This window comes from Antechinus flavipes, chromosome 2 (assembly GCF_016432865.1).
Source record: "Antechinus flavipes isolate AdamAnt ecotype Samford, QLD, Australia chromosome 2, AdamAnt_v2, whole genome shotgun sequence".
NCBI classification, from domain to species: domain Eukaryota; kingdom Metazoa; phylum Chordata; class Mammalia; order Dasyuromorphia; family Dasyuridae; genus Antechinus; species Antechinus flavipes.
Genome location: NC_067399.1, coordinates 646,127,272 through 646,144,928, shown reverse-complemented (window position 1 = coordinate 646,144,928; position 17,657 = coordinate 646,127,272). Strand labels below are relative to the sequence as shown.

The window sequence follows — 17,657 nt, the reverse complement described above, 5'->3', positions numbered from 1 at the left end:
CCCTCTTGAGGGGAATGCATGGGGCACTTCTACCATAGGCAGTCCTTTGAATTTTTTGTTAACTATTATTGTTAAGAATCTCCTCCATATGAAACCTAAATCTTTCTAAATCTTTCATTCTCTTAGAGGAAGATGATACATTGAGATTGCAATTGGAATAATGGCATGGACATTCTATTTCACAGATGTGGAAGTTGAAGGTCAAAAATGTAAGTGACTTTTTCAAGATCACATAACTAATCAAGTTCAAAACTAGGACAAATCATATGGTAATGGTTCCTTCATAGGAGGGAAGCTGTATTCTTGGAGCTTTCAATGCTTTCCATCTCTCTTCCATAGATTTCCCATTTCTTGTTTGCTGATTCAGCCCCTTAGAAAGAGGAAGTAAAACCCAAATTCCTCAGGAAGAGGAGCTTCTTAAGATTAGGGTGGGTGATCCATGCTAGGAATGATCAAAGCAAACTGTACCATGCTGTCATGTAAAATAGTTGTATTTCACAAGGACAATGACAGGACAATTTGTCCTACCAGAACATCTGGCTGTTGCTATGATTCTCCTAAGGAAGCTATCACCACCTGTTTATCTGACTAGGACTTACTAGCCACACCTGTGAATGTTCATTGCCAGCTACTTTGGCCCATCTGCTCTGTTAAGAAACTCAATTTCACTTCCTCTTGACTCAGAATTTCTCTGTTGCCTTCCCTTCTGGCTCATACCAAGATGTCACTCTAATCCACTGGAAAAAAAAATCATAAAACAATGTGAAGTGAAATAAGAAAAGGGGATTTGTTTAAATCATATCTGTCACTAAAAAGCAGAGGTTCAGGGATTTTTCACCCTCTTTTGTGTTGTGGATCCCTTTGGCTGACTGGTAAAGTCAATGGTCTCCTCAGAATAATATTTTTAAATTCATAAAATTAATAAGGTTACACAAGAAACCAGATGTTAATGAAAATAAAGATGCAATCTGTCCTTTTCTCTTCCATGGATTCTTTATTTAAGAACTCCTGTGTTAGTTTAATTTGGTAACTGTCCACATAACTTCTTCACCAGCTGAGTTCAGAACAGTCATGAGGTACTAGAGGGGTTGCTAGATGTTCCATTTGTGGATCGCAATGGAGTTTTGTTCAACTGATTTAGTTCAAGGGGCTCTCCTTGTATATTCTTTTAAAATATCTGCCTTCTTACATGGCTAAACAAATCTTTTGTTAACTATTGAATAACTTATGAGTGTCTCATTTTGTTCTAATATCTTTCCATTGTACCACAAGACAAATGGTGACCGACATTTATTATATGTAGGGCATTATGGTTCACAAGACATGTTTAAAATACATAACTGTTATAATAACAGTTGACATTTCTATAATGCTTTAATGTTTTGAAAGCATTTTATAAGTATCAGCTCATTTAACCCTTACAACAATTTGGATGTTATTCTAGGCATAGTCATCCCTATTTTATATTTGAGGAAACTGAGGCTCAGAGCGATTGAGAGGTTTGCTAATTGTCACCCAGCTACTAAATGTCAGAGGTAGAATTTGAATGCAAGTTTTCTTTTCATTCCAAGTTCAATACATTTTCTAGTAAAACATGTTGCTGTGAATTATGAGATTCTCATAATTTGACTTGAGTCGCAGAGTGATTATTTTCTTTGTGAGTTTAAGTTTGTGTAGTAATTTGTCACATTTTTAAGGCTAATTAGTACCATTGATTAGAGTGCAATCATAATATATCCATGGTTATAAAGTCCATTCCCCCAAATACAGTTTGAATCCAGCTGATCTCCAAAGACATATTCCATCTTCCTTGTAGAAGATGACTTCTTTGAAGAGCTTTTTGATAAATATTTTTCTTTTCATCTTCCCCACCTCATTTTTGCATGTAGTGGGTTATTGTCTTTTGAAATCAAAAGACACCAAAAGGATATCAATATATTGGGGTGAATGTGCAGTATGTTCGATTGTTGCTGATCAGACTAATATGAGTTTGGAAGGCTCTTCCATAGGTTGGCCACAAATAGTCTATATGAACATTTGGAATGAAAATTTCCCCAAATTTGCATGCCTCACATTTCTTTTGAGCTGCCATAATTCTACTTTGCTCATAGAGCCCAACTTCTTCTTTCATGTGGGTACATCATGGTGAGCAGTCCTGTGTTGATGTCGCCTGTGTCTCACAATTAATACCAGAGTTCTTCAGAGAGACCTTTTAAGTGCCCTTGTATTGCTTCTTCTGATTTCCCCTGAAACCTAAATAGTATATCGGTACCATGCCAGGAAATTTAATCTTTTCCATTTGAATTGTCTTAGGAAGATTCTGAAGATCACCTAGCAAGATAAGATAGCAGTTACTGAGGTCCTTTCTCAAGCTTGAACTATCTACTACAGAGAACACAGCTCTGAAGGGCAGGACACATTGTTCAAATGTCAAATGTATGTTTGCTTAAAAACTATTTTACAGAGAACTCACTCGATGTAAGTTCTCACCCAGATTGCATGCGAACTTAATAAATGCTTGTCAGATTGGACTGTTTGTACTAGGTTGGTCTCAGGAAGCACGCAATGAGCAGATGGTTGCTTCAGTGAAAACTCATTCACATTACTGGGGAAAAGGACCTCATCATAGATCAGTGATATCAGCTTTGTATATATTGGGACAGTACATTATTATAATTTCCTTTTTTAAATAACTTTTTCAGTGATGGGCCTGTGATAGTGATATGAAGTAATGTAAGGAAGTTTTCTCATAGACCCTGTCTGGGAAATAATTGTACTCAGTACGTCGAGACCACTTCAGAATAGTACTTTTTAGGAGAAAAAGACCATTTAAGTGAAACTCTGTGGAGAAACCATTTCATAAATGTAAAAAAAAGTACTAGATTATTTTTAAAAAGTATTTTTTGCTTTCATGATTATGATTTCATGAAATTTCAATAGTTTAAAACAAAAATAGTTTTCTAGTTACTCTTGTGACTTGGAAGAAGCAGATGTTACTGTGAGTTAAAATAAATAAAATATCTAGCAATTCACTTGTATGTGAAATCTCCACCCAAGATTTGTATGATACAAATACAATACAGTTTTCATGAAAATGGGGACTTACAGAATGAGAGACGGTCACTGCTCATGTCTCGGTTGTAGCAGGGATAAGCCGGATCTAGCTCTAACCTGCATGCAAGAATCTTAAATTTTTAGGGTGAGCATTTACACCACAAATCTGGGCTTCATTTATTGTTTTGTTGATTGTCTAAACTGAAGAAAGTATTAATAATGTAAATTAAACTTAAAAGTATATTATTGAGGCAGCTATGTGTTGCAGTGAATAGAGCTCCAGCCCTGAAGTCAGGAAGACCTGAGTTCAAATCTGGTCTTGGACACTTAACACTTCCTATCTGTGTGACCCTGTGCAAGTCACTTAACCTCAAATACCTCAGCAAAAAATAAAAGTATATATTATTTTTTCCAGTTAAATATATATTACATGTGTAATATATATAAAATATATAATATATAAATGTACTCTTGTATAGTTCAATAAACATTGCTTGAATTCAGCAGGGGTGCTGAAAACGGTTCAGGGAATGGAGTCACTACCAAAGTGGAAGTTTAGTCACTGTAGGCCAATAATAACAATAACAACAATAATAATTGCACTTGCATTTGTCTAGAATTTTAAGGTTTGGAAAGTCCCTTTTTTATATCCTCTCATTTGAACTTACAACACTCTTGGCTGTGTCAACAAAATAAAAATGACAGAGCAAAAGTGATTCATAATTTTATGTCATACAAAAGATGCAAAACAATAAAAATATTCATTTTTGAAGAACAAAAGCTTTAGAATTTCAAGAAAAAAAGAAATGGGAGAGCAGAAGAGTGAAGCATCAAAAAGCGAAGAAAAATTTCAAAGGTAATTAAGGGATAGACACTTTCAGGCTAGAACAGAGTGATCATGAGGTTTAATACTGAATTTCCCCCCTCATTTACATCATGTTTTTTTGATCTGTCTTATAGGGTACCTCCATCTCTGGCAATGAAAGAGAGAAGGATTCAGATAAAGTTGAGGATATTGTGGTCCCTGTTGTTGTATATATCCATCACTCTCCTGAAGGATTAGGACAGATTGGGAATATGAATCGGCACCCAAGACTTCCCAGACCAGAAATGTGGAACATAGAAAAACTGGAGACCCATGTAGAGCAATGCACCAAAGAACATCAGATCCCATTATGTTATCCTGAGCTGTCTTGATGAATTTCCAGTTGGTAGAAAGTCTCTGCCTCCCTTCCCCATCAAGCAATATTTTTCACCTATCTCATTCTCACAGTATTTGTCTTTTCCTTTTCTCTTTTTTTTCTTCTCCAAGAACAAATTTTTGACTAGCAGTATGATTGGCCAAACTTCAAAAACTAGCAGGAGAGAGAGCCTTGCTTTTTGCTAACTTTTATGTGTTTGCTGACAGCACTTACAGAATGGCAGAGGGGTGGGTGCCTTGTTCAATGTTATAGGCATCAGCTGTTGCCTTCCTATTCCAATTAGCTCAGCTTCTGTGACTTTCACACTGTGGTATCAATTTCTGGTAAGTAGGCACTGAGACCAGGGAATTTGGCAGGAAAACTGTGATTTTTCCCATCATCACCTCATGTTTCAGTGACCACAAGAGGCTTCTAAATCATCCCCTTGCCTTCTCTCCAACCTCTTTAATCCATCTTGGAAAACATTGTTGTCATTTTAACCTTCATAAAATGCGAGTGCATCATAATACCCCTTCTCAAGACCCTGAAATGTTTTCTAACACTCTCCAGAATCAAGTTTAAACATCTCTCATCTATCAATCAACACCCTCAGTAATTTAATTTACCCTTTGCTTATATTCACAGAATTTTATTTATGATGTGTAATTTAGTATTTATGATTACTTATTTATGATTTATTGCTCATTTTCAATTACTCTCTAATATGCTTTCTTTTCTAGTTAGGCATTTCTTATTATCCTTGTATATAACAGGCTTTCCCATATCTGTATCTTCATGGATGTCAGTTATAAGTTCTTCAATCGAACTTTTTAAGTTTTTTTACCTCACAGATCACCTTGACAGTCTGGGAAAGCCTATGTTCCTTTTCTCAGAAAAATATTTTAAAACATGGTATGAAATTTTGTAATTTTGTGAGGAGTGCAGGAGGGCCATCAGCAAGATGATCAAAAATAGAATGTCTCATTTCCAGTCCTTCTCAGCCCTTAAATACTTGGCATGATTATATCATTATAGCACAGTATGTGTGAACTAGAGAACCATTACATCACCATGCTAAGTACTAAGTATATGTATACTAAAGAACCATCATCTCATCAATTCCACTGAGTTAAGACCTTGTTGTAAGTATCCTTGTTTCAAGTATACTTCTCCAAAGTTCCGGCCCTCTATAATTTACAAAATAAAATATAATAACTTAATGGAATGTATAAAAATTTAAAATAAAATATAAAATTAAGGTTTTAGATTATAAAGGAGATATATCTATATCTAAATCTATCTATTATTCACCCATCCATCTATATCTATTTCTTTGTCTCTTTGTCTCTCTCTCCAAAATAAAATGAAATTAATGAAGAATTCCTGCCTTAAATGGATTCTAAATTACTAAATAATATTATCTGCCCCCAAAATTCTTCTGCTTAGTATCTAGTATGGGACTGGGCACATATTTTTTTGCTTAAACATACTTGTTAGTTGGTTGATTAATTGTAGGCAGGAAGCTAGCTACCTCTCAATAGTTATAAGATAAAAGGCTGCAGGAAAGCTGGCTGAAAGGACTTTTGGCAATTGTCCTAAATATACGCTGACTTGATTTGTTCATCCCCACTAGCTATCATCCTAGCTTTCTCTTCCTGCTTTCAACTAAACTACTTGGGAACATTGCCTGTAATGGGTGCCTCCACTTTTCCTCTCACTCTCTTCTTAACTCTTTGCATTCAAGTGAAATTGAAAAGAATTCAAAATTACGATGATTTTTCACTTGCAAATCTGATGGTCTTTTCTCAATCCTCATTTAAAAAAATCTCTCTGCAGCCTTTAACACTGTCAGTCATTCACTTCTTGTTATTTTCTTCTTTCCAGATTTCTTGTGCTGCTTCTCTCTCCTGATTCTTCTCCTAATCTGTCTACTCCTCGGTTTTTTATATTTTTATTGAAATCATTCATGCCCATTAATCATGGGGAATCTCTGAGATTTGATCCTAGTCTTTCTTTTTTCTATTCTATTTTACTTGGTGATCTCATCAGCTCCTGTGATTTCAATTATTACCTTTATAAATAACTCTCAGATCTACTTGTCCTGTCCTAATTTTTCTCATGACCTTCAGTTTATCATCTCCAATGATCCATTAGGTATAGCAAATTGGCTGATCTGTGGAGATCTTAAGCTTACCATAACCAAAATGGAAACCATTAACTGGCCCTCAAATCATCCCCTCTTCCTAATTTCTGTCCTATTGTGGAGGTACTGTCATCTCCTGTCACTAAGACTGGCAAGATAGGTACCAATTTTAAACTTTAATGCTTTTCCTTCTTTTCTAATTAGCTGGGAAGTACTATCATGTCTACCTTTGTGACATCTCTCATTTATTCCCTCTTCTCTCCTTGAACACTTGAACCATGATGGTACAGGTCTTAATCTTTTCTTGCCTGGATCATTGCAATATTTTCTGGTAAGTCTGCCTGCCTCAAGCCTCTCTTCTCCAATATATCCTACCTTTAGCTGTCAAAGTGATCTTGCTAAAACACACACACATATGTATAATTGACTATACAACCCATCTCCAGCCCCATTCAAAGACCATCATAACTTGTCTCTTTACCTTCCTTTCCAGTCTTTTAAGCCTTTCTCCCCTCCATGTTATCTGTGATCCAATGACACTGATCTCCTTGCTGTTCCTTGCACATGAGACTCTTCATCTCTTAACTCCAAAAATATTTTCCATCGCTGTCTCCCCCTCCTGGAATGCTCTCCTTCAGCATAATGGCCTTCTGGCTTCCCTGGCCTTCCTTCAAGTTTCAGCTCACCTTCTGCAAGAAGACTTCCCAGTCCTCTTTGATCTGAATGCCTTCCTTCTGAGCTCATTCCCAATTTATCGGGTTTATATCTTGTTTGCACACAGTTGTTTGTCTGTTGTCTCCCACATTAATTGTGAGTTCCTTGGATGCAAGGACTAATTGGTTTTAATTTTGTTTTGTTTTTACCTTTCTTTGTATCCCTATCATTTAGCACATTGCCAGGTACAGAATAGACAAATGCTCTTTGACTCACTAACTGACGAAACTAGTCAGGGATATCGAAACCCTGGACAAATCTTAGAAAGGCTCCCTATAAATTATTACATATTATATAAGGATCAGTTTATGGAATTGGAAATAGTGAGGTATTGAGGGGTGGGATGAAAGGGAGATACATATATTTATATATTTAATGAAGATGAGGAATTAGGCTTATTTTGCTTGCCTCTAGAGAACAGTCAGGAGAAATGGATGGAAATAGCAAATTTGGACTTGTTAAGATTAAATTTGTACAAAAGCACAGTGGGCAGCTTCAGGTGGATGTGATTTTTGCCTCATTGGAGATCTTAAATCAAAGACTGGGAGAGTTTTGATAGTTGTTATGGCTTGTAGAGGCATTCCCTTTCAAGAGTGGGTTAGACCAGAAGGCCACCGAGGACCCAGCTAATTCAGAACTCTTGTGATTTGGAAATATTTGTTGAATATTTAATGTTGAACTCTAAGAAAGAATGGTTCAGTGTGAGTTACAAATATGTGCCGACTTGATCCTGAGGAAAATACAAGAAGAGATCAAGAAACAGTGAAAGCAGAATGATAACGAGAAAGTTGCTGGATAGTGCCTACATGTCTGTATTTCTTCACATATAGAATTAGCAATGCAAGTTGATAATTAGCATTATTACCCATATGAGTGAGCTGGTTCAGTGGGTAAAGGACTTGATATAGAGTCAGGAAGAGCTTGAGTTGAATTCAAATCTAATCTCAGAGATTTATTAGCTGTGTGATCTTGTGTAAGTCACTTAATCTTGTTTGCTTCAGTTTCCTTATCTGTAAAATGCTCTGGAGAAGGGAATGACAAACCACTCCATATTTGCCCCACAAAAATCCCAACGCAAAACTCAAATGGAATCACCAAGAGCTAGAAATAATTGAAATGATTGAACAACCCATTATAATAAAAAGTTCTATTTTTATGAGTCAAAACATGGGGAAGTATAAATTTGCCAATGGTATTCATCATTGTAATGGAGGAAATCAAACACAGAGTCCAAAGAGATTCCATATGGATGCTGAGGTCCTCCAAATGAGACCATTTCTAGATTACATTCTGCTGGTTGCACTAAGCTTGGATATCATTTTAGAACATCCAAATGAGATATATAGTCTTTCAAAAGAGATAAATTTATTTAGTGGAAGGGAAAGTGGCAAGTATAATGAGGGGTAGATAAATGGTGAGGGCTCAGACAGTAGAGCTTGTTCATATTTGCTTTTCCTGAATGGGGGAGGGGAGGAGAAAAATAATACAAAGCATGGACAAATAATCCTTGCCTATTTCAATCCAAAATGTGAAACTTTGATGCCTTTGTCTAGTCATGTGAAACTGAGGTGATGGTACTGAATGATTATGAGGAGTCTATTTATTAAACATCTACTAAATGTCAGACACTGTGCTAAGCACTTTATATATATTATCTCATTTGATTTTTAAAATTACCTGGTGTGATAGGTGCTATTATAACTCCTATTTTATAGTTTAGGAGACTGAAATAAATAGAGGTCAAGTGATTTATTTAGAGTCACATAGTAAATGTCTGAAGCCAGACATTTTTTTTTTTTTTGGCTGTGGCAGTTGAGGTTAAGTGACTTGCCCAGGGTCACACAGCTAGGAAGTGTTAAGTGACTGAGGCTAGGTTTGAACTCAGGTCCTCCTGACTTCAGGGCTAGTGCTCTATTTTAAATGATTTTTTTTTTTTCAGGGCAGCTAGGTGGAGCAGTGAATAGAGCTAGGTGCCATCTAGCCACCCCAATTATTTACTTTTTAAAGCTTGATTTTGAATCCCAAGATGGAAAATACATCACATTTGGAAATACCCAGATTCCACTTTCCTAATTAAAATAGGCCATAGAGATATCACATAAGAAAGAGATAAAAGCCAAATAATCTTTAGGTTAAGGCCTAGATATGCACTATACATAGATGTGTGTGTTTGTGTGTATGCAATGTATATTTCATTTATTCCTGGAATGGTCAGACAAGTTGAGAAAGTTGAGAAAGCAAAATACCATTAATGATATGACTTATAGATCTAAATATGCAATTTGCTAACATTTATAAACAGTAGCATTTGAAGGTCCACAGGGCACTTTTTTTGGATGAGGGTCAGAAAGGTTAAGTAATTTTCCCATTGTCATACAATTAGTCAACCCTAGAAGCAAGATGGAAATGTGGATCTGCTAAGAACCATATTGTTTACTCTCCTCTACAATCTTTCAGTTTTGCCTCGGAAGGGTAATAAATCCACCTCCACTTGTATCAGTGTGTTTAATGATCTTTTTATTGGAAAGAGGTGGTTGGGGGGATAAAATTTAAGAGGAAAGGATATTACTGTTGAGTCTCAAAATGGATGCTTCAGAAACATTAGGGTCTCTTGGACTTTGAAGTGGGGTAGAGCCTCATACCCTATTAGCTGTACTCTTTAAAATATAATGAGAACATCTGGGTTTAAAATGCTCCTTGGGCCATTTTACATATTAATAAACAATGTCCCCATTTTCAATTCTTGTAAAAACCACGTGATATAGGAAAGTCCTGGTTATGGGAAGTAACTTGGCCAATTTTTTTCTCAAAACATATGAGCAGGCCTGTGTCCCAAAGAGATATGTGCTGAGCTTCCAACTGGATCCAAAATATTTGCTATGTGAGAATAAGTGACTTAGTGGAAGAAACAGTGTTTACACAAAATCACTGTTTCAAAATCTGTACCTTATTTGTTTGTTGGCAAAAGCACAGGAAAAACAGAGCCTCCTTGAATCAGCTGTTTCAATATAAACTTCATTAATTTTTTTGGTTCCTTATCAATGAATGTGTGTATAAACAACCATGAGCATGTTGTTACCCCCAACACTGTATGTATTTTGAGTGATTTTCAAGTGAAATGGAGGAAGAATGAAAAGCAGATAAACTGGGACAGTGAAAGAATTGCCTCTTCTTTTACATTGGGCTACAAACAGTAGGTACTCAATACATACTTAGGAAGATGAGTTCAAATTTGGTTCCACAGGCTATCTAGTAAAAATAAAGACTTCATAAGAGTACATCGTAAGTTTGTTGGGAAAATCAGATGAGATATTTGTAAAGCAACTTGCATATTTTCTACGAAGTTGTAGGTGCTTAATAAAAGCCTTTTTCTCCCTTTACTCCCATTGACCTCAGTTCCTTGATCTATAAAATGGTGATAATAATAGCATTTACCTCCCAGGGTTGTTGTAAGGATAAAATGAGATATATTTATATATCATATGTTGTAATATATATATATATATATATATAATATTTATAAAGTGCTCTATAAAACTTTAAAACTTTTATTGTTGTTATTATCAACTATTATTCAGAAGGTACCCTGATTCAATGGAAATAGGATTGCATCCCCAAGTTAGGGCAGATGTAGAACTGCATTCTGCCTCTGAGACTTTGGTTGTTATGCCATCAGCAAACTATTTGACTTCTTTACCTTAGCTTCCTGTTCTTCAATGAAAATATTATTATTAATTGTTATTTGGAGGCAATGAGGATTAAGTGAATTGCCAGGGTCACATAGCTCTGACTTCAGGACTACTGCACCACTTAACCGCCTCAAAATGAAAATATCAATAGGATTATAAATTCAGAGATTTCAAGATAGAAGGGCTTTAGAGTCATTTTACAGGTGAGAAATCTGACATTGGAAAGGGCAGGTTTGCATGGATAGTAAGGGACAGAGCTGGGGATTTCATTCCAAATCTGGTGAGCTTGAAAGTCTCTTCTGGCTATAAATCCTATAATCGTGTGACCTATGACTATCAAAGTTTGAATAACTGAAAACACACAGAAATGTTAAACCTAATTTCTAGTTCATATTAGTTGGGGTGGCCCTAGATACAATTGTGAAGATCAATTTGATCTTGGTAGGGTCAGCTACTATTCCATAGAGGAGATCTATGACCCATGCTCTTTCCATTTGCCACCTATAATGATGGGCTTTATCTGTTTTGTTCACAGCAAGGTAAAAATGACTAAAGTTCCTCTTCTATCTTATTTTATTAATGTGATTTAATTCAATAGATGAAAAGATAGATCCATAAATATTCAGAATTGGGAAGAATATTAGAAGTCATCTAAATTCAACCCAATCATTAAATAAGTGGTGAAACAAATTTAGAAACGGACCTCACTGATGACTGAGGGAACTTGAACTAATATCTGCCTCCAAATCCATTGATAACTGAAATTAATTTAACATAAAGCAATACTGATTGGTTATTTATTGTTTATAGAGCTCTCAACTAGACTAGAGAATATAAATATTCTATAAGATGTAGTCTCTGTCATCATGGAACTGACAGTTGAGTAAACTGATTTTAAGAGTGCCAGAGATTTCAGATAAAAGAATGAAGCTTTGGCATACAGGATGAGGATTTCTCTGGGCAACAGAGACCTTCCTCAACTCTGAACCCATACTGGGAGGTGGTTTTCTATTGTACCTATGTATAAATTAGGCTGAGTCATAGCATTGTTTCTTCAGCTAAAATAAAAGCCAGGCCACTGTTTAGGAGTCATAATCCCTATCCATTTGTGTCATGGTTACACACCCTTGCAAAGCTACATAATCCAGGGTTTACAACACAACTGGGAAATAAAAAAAAATGCAGTTGTAATCATTCTTTGAATAATATAATGGCTAGTATTTACAAAGCATTTTAAGGTTAGCAAAGGTTGGCATTTCATTTGATCCTCACTACAGCCCTGAGAGGCAGGTATTATTTTCCTCATTTTTATAGATGGGGAAACTGAATTGGACGGAGATTATCCTTACCTTAGGTCACACATTAAGTGTCTGAGGCAGGATTTGAATTCATGTTTTAATGACTCTAATTTCAGTATTCTGCCCACTCCTGTCTTTAGCTACCTGAACAGTCAATATTCTTAGGATCATACATGTTTGGAGTTAGAAAAGGCCTTTAAGATCATCTAAACCAACCTGGATGGGGTTCTACAATATCCCTGAGAAATGTCCATCCAGGTATTCCTTGAAGACGTTAAAGAGCTCCGGTGACAGTAGATGCATTCTGTCATGAAGTCATTCATTGTAGCTCTGGGTAATTCTAATTCTTAAGAAAGCTTTCATTAAATGAGACAAAATTTATCTCTCACATATTTCCACCTATTAAGCCTAGTCCTGCAAATTAAATCTCATCCCTCTTCCTTTCTTTTTTTTTTTCCCTTCTCTTTTCTTCCTTTTTCCCCTTCCCCTTCCTTTTCCCTCCCACTTCCTTTCCCTTTCCCTTTTTTTCTTCTTCCTTTTCCCTTTCCTTTTATTTTCCCTTTCCTTTTCCCTTTCCTTTTCTCTTTCCCATTCCCTTTCCTTTGTTGGCTTTCCCAATTTTTCCCAGGATAGAAATATGATGATAACTTGCCGATCTCATCCCACTAGTTCTTGGCTTTAATCTTCTTAGTTTCTAGCTTGAGCCAGTTTACTCTGTAGATAGCCTGGTGGCCCTGTGTTCTTGGGGGCTCACCAAGCTAATGTTAATTTTTTTTTTTCAGTTAATATTATTTATGTGAAGATAGTTTCAACATTCATTTTTGTGAGATTTTAAGTTCCAATTAGTATGGCAAAAACTAGGCATTGACCCACACTTAACACCATACACCAAGATAAGGTCAAAATGGGTTCATGACCTAGGCATAAAGAATGAGATTATAAATAAATTGGAAGAGCATAGGATAGTTTACCTCTCAGACCTGTGGAAGAGGGAGGAATTTATGACCAAAGAAGAACTAGAGATCACAATTGACCACAAAATAGAAATTTTTGATTATATCAAATTGAAAAGTTTTTGTACAAACAAAACAAATGCAGACAAGATTAGAAGGGAAACAATAAACTGGAAAACATTTTTACAATCAAAGGTGCTGATAAGGGCCTCATTTCTAAAATATATAGAGAATTGACTCTAGTCTATAAGAAATCAAACCATTCTCCAATTGATAAATGGTCAAAGGATATGAACAGACAATTCTCAGACAAAGAAATTGAAACTATTTATAGATATATGAAAATATGCTCCAAATCATTATTAATCAGAGAAATGCAAATTAAGACAACTCTGAGATACCACTACACACCTGTCAGATTGGCTAGAATGACAGGGAAAGATAATGTGCAATGTTGGAGGGGATGTGGGAAAACAGGGACACTGATACATTGTTGGTGGAATTGTGAACACATCCAGCCATTCTGGAGAGCAATTTGGAACTATGCTCAAAAAGTTATCAAACTGTGCATACCCTTTCATCCAGCAGTGTCTCTCTACTGGGCTTTTACCCCAAAGAGATACTAAAGAAGGGAAAGGGACCTGTATGTGCCAAAATGTTTGTGGCAGCCCTGTTTGTAGTGGCGAGAAGCTGGAAAATGAAAGGATGCCCATCAATTGGAGAATGGTTGAGTAAATTGTGGTATATGAATGTTATGGAATATTATTGTTCTGTAAGGAATGATCAGCAGGATGAATACAGAGAGGACTGGCGAGACTTACATGAACTGATGCTAAGTGAAATGAGCAGAACCAGGAGATCATTATATACCTCAACAATGATACTATTTGAGGATGTATTCTGATGGAAGTGGATCTCTTCGATAAAGAGAGCTAATTCAGTTTCAATTGATCAAGGATGGACAGAAGCAGTTGCACCCAAAGAAAGAACACTGGGAAATGAATATAAACTGCTTGCATTTTTGTTTTTCTTCACGGGTTACTTATACCTTCTGAATCCAATTCTCCCTGTGCAACAAGAAAACTGTTCGGTTCTGCACACATATATTGTATCTAGGATATACTGTAACCTATTCAACATGTAAAGGACTGCTTGCCATCTGGGGGAGGGGGTGGAGAGAGAGAGGGCAAAAATCGGAACAGAAGTGAGTGCAAGGGATAATGCTGTAAAAAATTACCCTGGCATGGGTTCTATCAATAAAAAGTTATTTAAAAAAAAAAAGAGAGATTTTAAGTTCCAATTTTTTTTTTGCCCTGCTTCCCTTACCTTCATTCCCCAAGACAGTGAACAATTTGATATAGGCTAAATATGTACAATAATTTAAAATATATATACATATATATCCATATTAGTCATATTGTGAAAGAAAAATAAGAACAAAAAAATTATGAGTAAGAAAAAACAAAAATAACATAAAAAGTGAAAATAATATGTTTTGGGCCCACTTTCAGTTTCCATTGATCTCTCTCTGAATGACGATGGCATTTTCCATCCCAAGTCTATTGGAATTATCTGGATCACTGCATTTCTGACAAAAGCTAAGTTTATCATAGTTGACCATTAACACAATCTTGCTTTTGCTCTGTGCAGTGTTCTCTTGGTTCTGCTAACTTCACTCAGCATCTATTCATGTAAGTCTTTGCAGGTGTTTCTGAAATCAGCCTGCTCATCATTTCTTACAGAACAATAATATTCTATTACATTCATACACCATTACTTTTTTAGCCATTCTCCAATTGATGGGAATCCACTCAATTTTCATTTCTTTCCCACTACAAAATGAACTGCTGCAAACATTTTTGCACATGTGGGTCCTTTTCTTTCTTTTATGATCTTTTTGGGGTACAGGCCCAGTAGAAACACTGCTGGATCAAAGATTATGCACAGTTTTATAGTCCTTTTGACATAGTTTCAAATTGCTCTCCGCAATGTCTAGATTAATTCATAATAATGTCAATTATTATCAGCAATAAAATAATTAGAGCACTTTTTTCCTATCTGTTGAGTCAAAAGCCTCCTTCTCCTTGTAGGTCCCACTGACTTCTTTGGTCTATCTTTTGGGGCCAAGTCTGAACCACCTTTCATATACCAACCATTTAAATACTTAGAGAGAGCCATATCTATTCTTCTATAACTTACACAACCTCAATTCCTTCAGTTTAATTTCCTATGAAATGGTTTTGAGTCACTTTGTCATATTGTTTGTGTTACTCTGGATTTGTTCTAGCTTGCTAAACTTCCTTCTAAAATGTGGCATCATATTTAAAATATTAATTGCTGATTAGCAATGTTTCTGGGAAGCTAAGTGTAAAAGTAGATAGAGGGCACTGGGCTTAGAGAAAAAGAACCAGAGGTCAAATCTGACTTCAGACATTTACTAGCTGTGAGACTGGACAAATCACTTAACCGCTTCCTGCATGAAACTGGAGAAGAAAATGGCAAACCACTTCAGTATTTTTACCAAGAAAGCCCCAAAGTTAGTATGGTTGATGGGACCACAAAGAGTCAGACACAACAGAACAACAATTCAACTCTTAAGGGACAAGTTAAGGTGGCACAGTAGTGTTGGATCTGGAGTCAGGACATTTAATAGCTGTGTGACCCTGGGTAAATTACTTAATTCTGTTTACCTCAGTTTCCTCATCTGTAAAATGAGCTGGAAAAGAAAATGGCCAATCACTCCAGCATCTTTACCAAGAAAATGCCAAATGGGGTCACAAAGAATCAGACATGAATAATTTGACTAAACAACAGTCATGTTTCTCCATTTTATCTATTATGACATTGAAGAATAGCATGACATCAGGGATACTTGCACCATTTAGAAAGAAAGATACAAGGCATCGGGGAAAAAGGTTAAAAAAAAAAGAACATGGTATTTGTTTTTGAGGCACTTATAATCTAGAAGGTAATAGGGATTGAGACTGGACCTTTGAAGTCACTGCTACCACGAACTCCTGAGTGAAGAAACTCTCTCTAGGGTTGGAGTTAGGTTTAGGTCAGTGCCTTCTCTACAAATTATATTCTTGAATAGGGTTGTGTTTAACTTTTTTTTTTTTTTTTGATGTTTCATGGACCACTCTCTAATTCTAAATCATTTTAATAAAAAAGTTAACTAAAAAAGGAGAGACAGCTAAGTGGTATAATAGAGCACTGGTCCTAGAGTTGGGAGAATCTGAGTTCAAATCCAGGCCCAGATACTTACGAGCTGTGTGATCCTGAGCAAGTCATTTACTTCTGAATACGTTAAAAACAAAATCTATGACCTTTTCTGAGAATCCTGTTTTTGCTTTTAAAGCAGGAGAGATGGTGGGATCTGAGCTGGGCCTTTAATTTGACACTGAATTTTGGTAGACGAAGCCATGGGGAGCCTTATTTCTGATCATAAAGGGTGACATATGCAAATGCATATGGGAATAAGAAGAGCATCTGAAGAGTAGTAATGGAAAATATGATTTGACATGTAGGTTGGAGACAGCTGAGGAGGATTCATTATTGACATCAGTGTTAATGGCTGGACTTTGAACAGGAAGAAAGAGTTGTGGATAAGAGAAGTGATATACAGACAGAGAATGGACTTCAGTCCCTGTTCTGGGTATAGATACATTAGACTTTTTAACTGCCTTTGGTTAATCCATTAGGAGGAAAGAGCTATAATTTTTTAATGGCTTCCAGACAAAAAATATGTCTCTATTCCATTTACCATACTATAATCAACTCTCATTTATTTTTGCTAATGGAAAGGCACAATGGCATGAATAATCTAAGACATTGGACAATACAAATATAGCTTTAGCTTTGAAATATCTCTTATAGATTCCTCACCCAGCAGGTTTACCCTTTCATGCTTTGTTCCTCATTTCATCCAATCTAGTGTCCTTTTTATGTAGACGAGGACATTGCTTCAGCAAGGAACTTTTCTTTGAATGGAAATGGGGGTGCATTTATGCTGATGTGACCACGGGCAAACATTTGATGAAGTTGGGGATAAAGGTGGAGGATCCTATATATCAATCAACTGAATTAACAGATAATTTTGAAAATGAGTTGACATTTCCTATCATCCCTAAAGAGTCTTTAATGGAAAGAAGAGTCAGAGAATCTGCTGTTTGGTGGAGGATCTAGAATCAAATTTTTAAAAATACCAACATAATCAACATAATCCATAAATAATGACCCCAGCAATGACTACATGGTAATGGATTTAAAGCTAAATGGGACATTAAAGACCATCTAGCCAAAGCTCCTTCATGAAACCGAAGGTCAAAGAGATTAATTTCCCAAAGTCAAACGGAAAGTGATTGTCAGGATTTGAATTTAAGCCTTTTGACTCTAAATCATCCACTCTTACTTGAAATACTGTGATTGACATACTACAGTGTTGATGATAATCATGATTATAACAAGCAATGCTCTTAACCATCTGTGCAGTATACATAGAACACTATATATATGATATAGTAATACATATATTATACATATGTTATATATATATAAGGAAGTATCTTGTTCCAGAATTACATCTATATAAACTCTACTTTAAAAAACTGAGGAAAGGATAACAA

The 17,657-nt window shown here is 35.8% G+C and overlaps 1 protein-coding gene across 1 annotated transcript in view; it reads right to left on the bottom strand.

The window, feature by feature from the left end:
* The window catches only part of TMEM72 (transmembrane protein 72), a 50,626-nt gene that overhangs the window by 29,016 nt on the left and 3,953 nt on the right, over window positions 1-17,657 (bottom strand).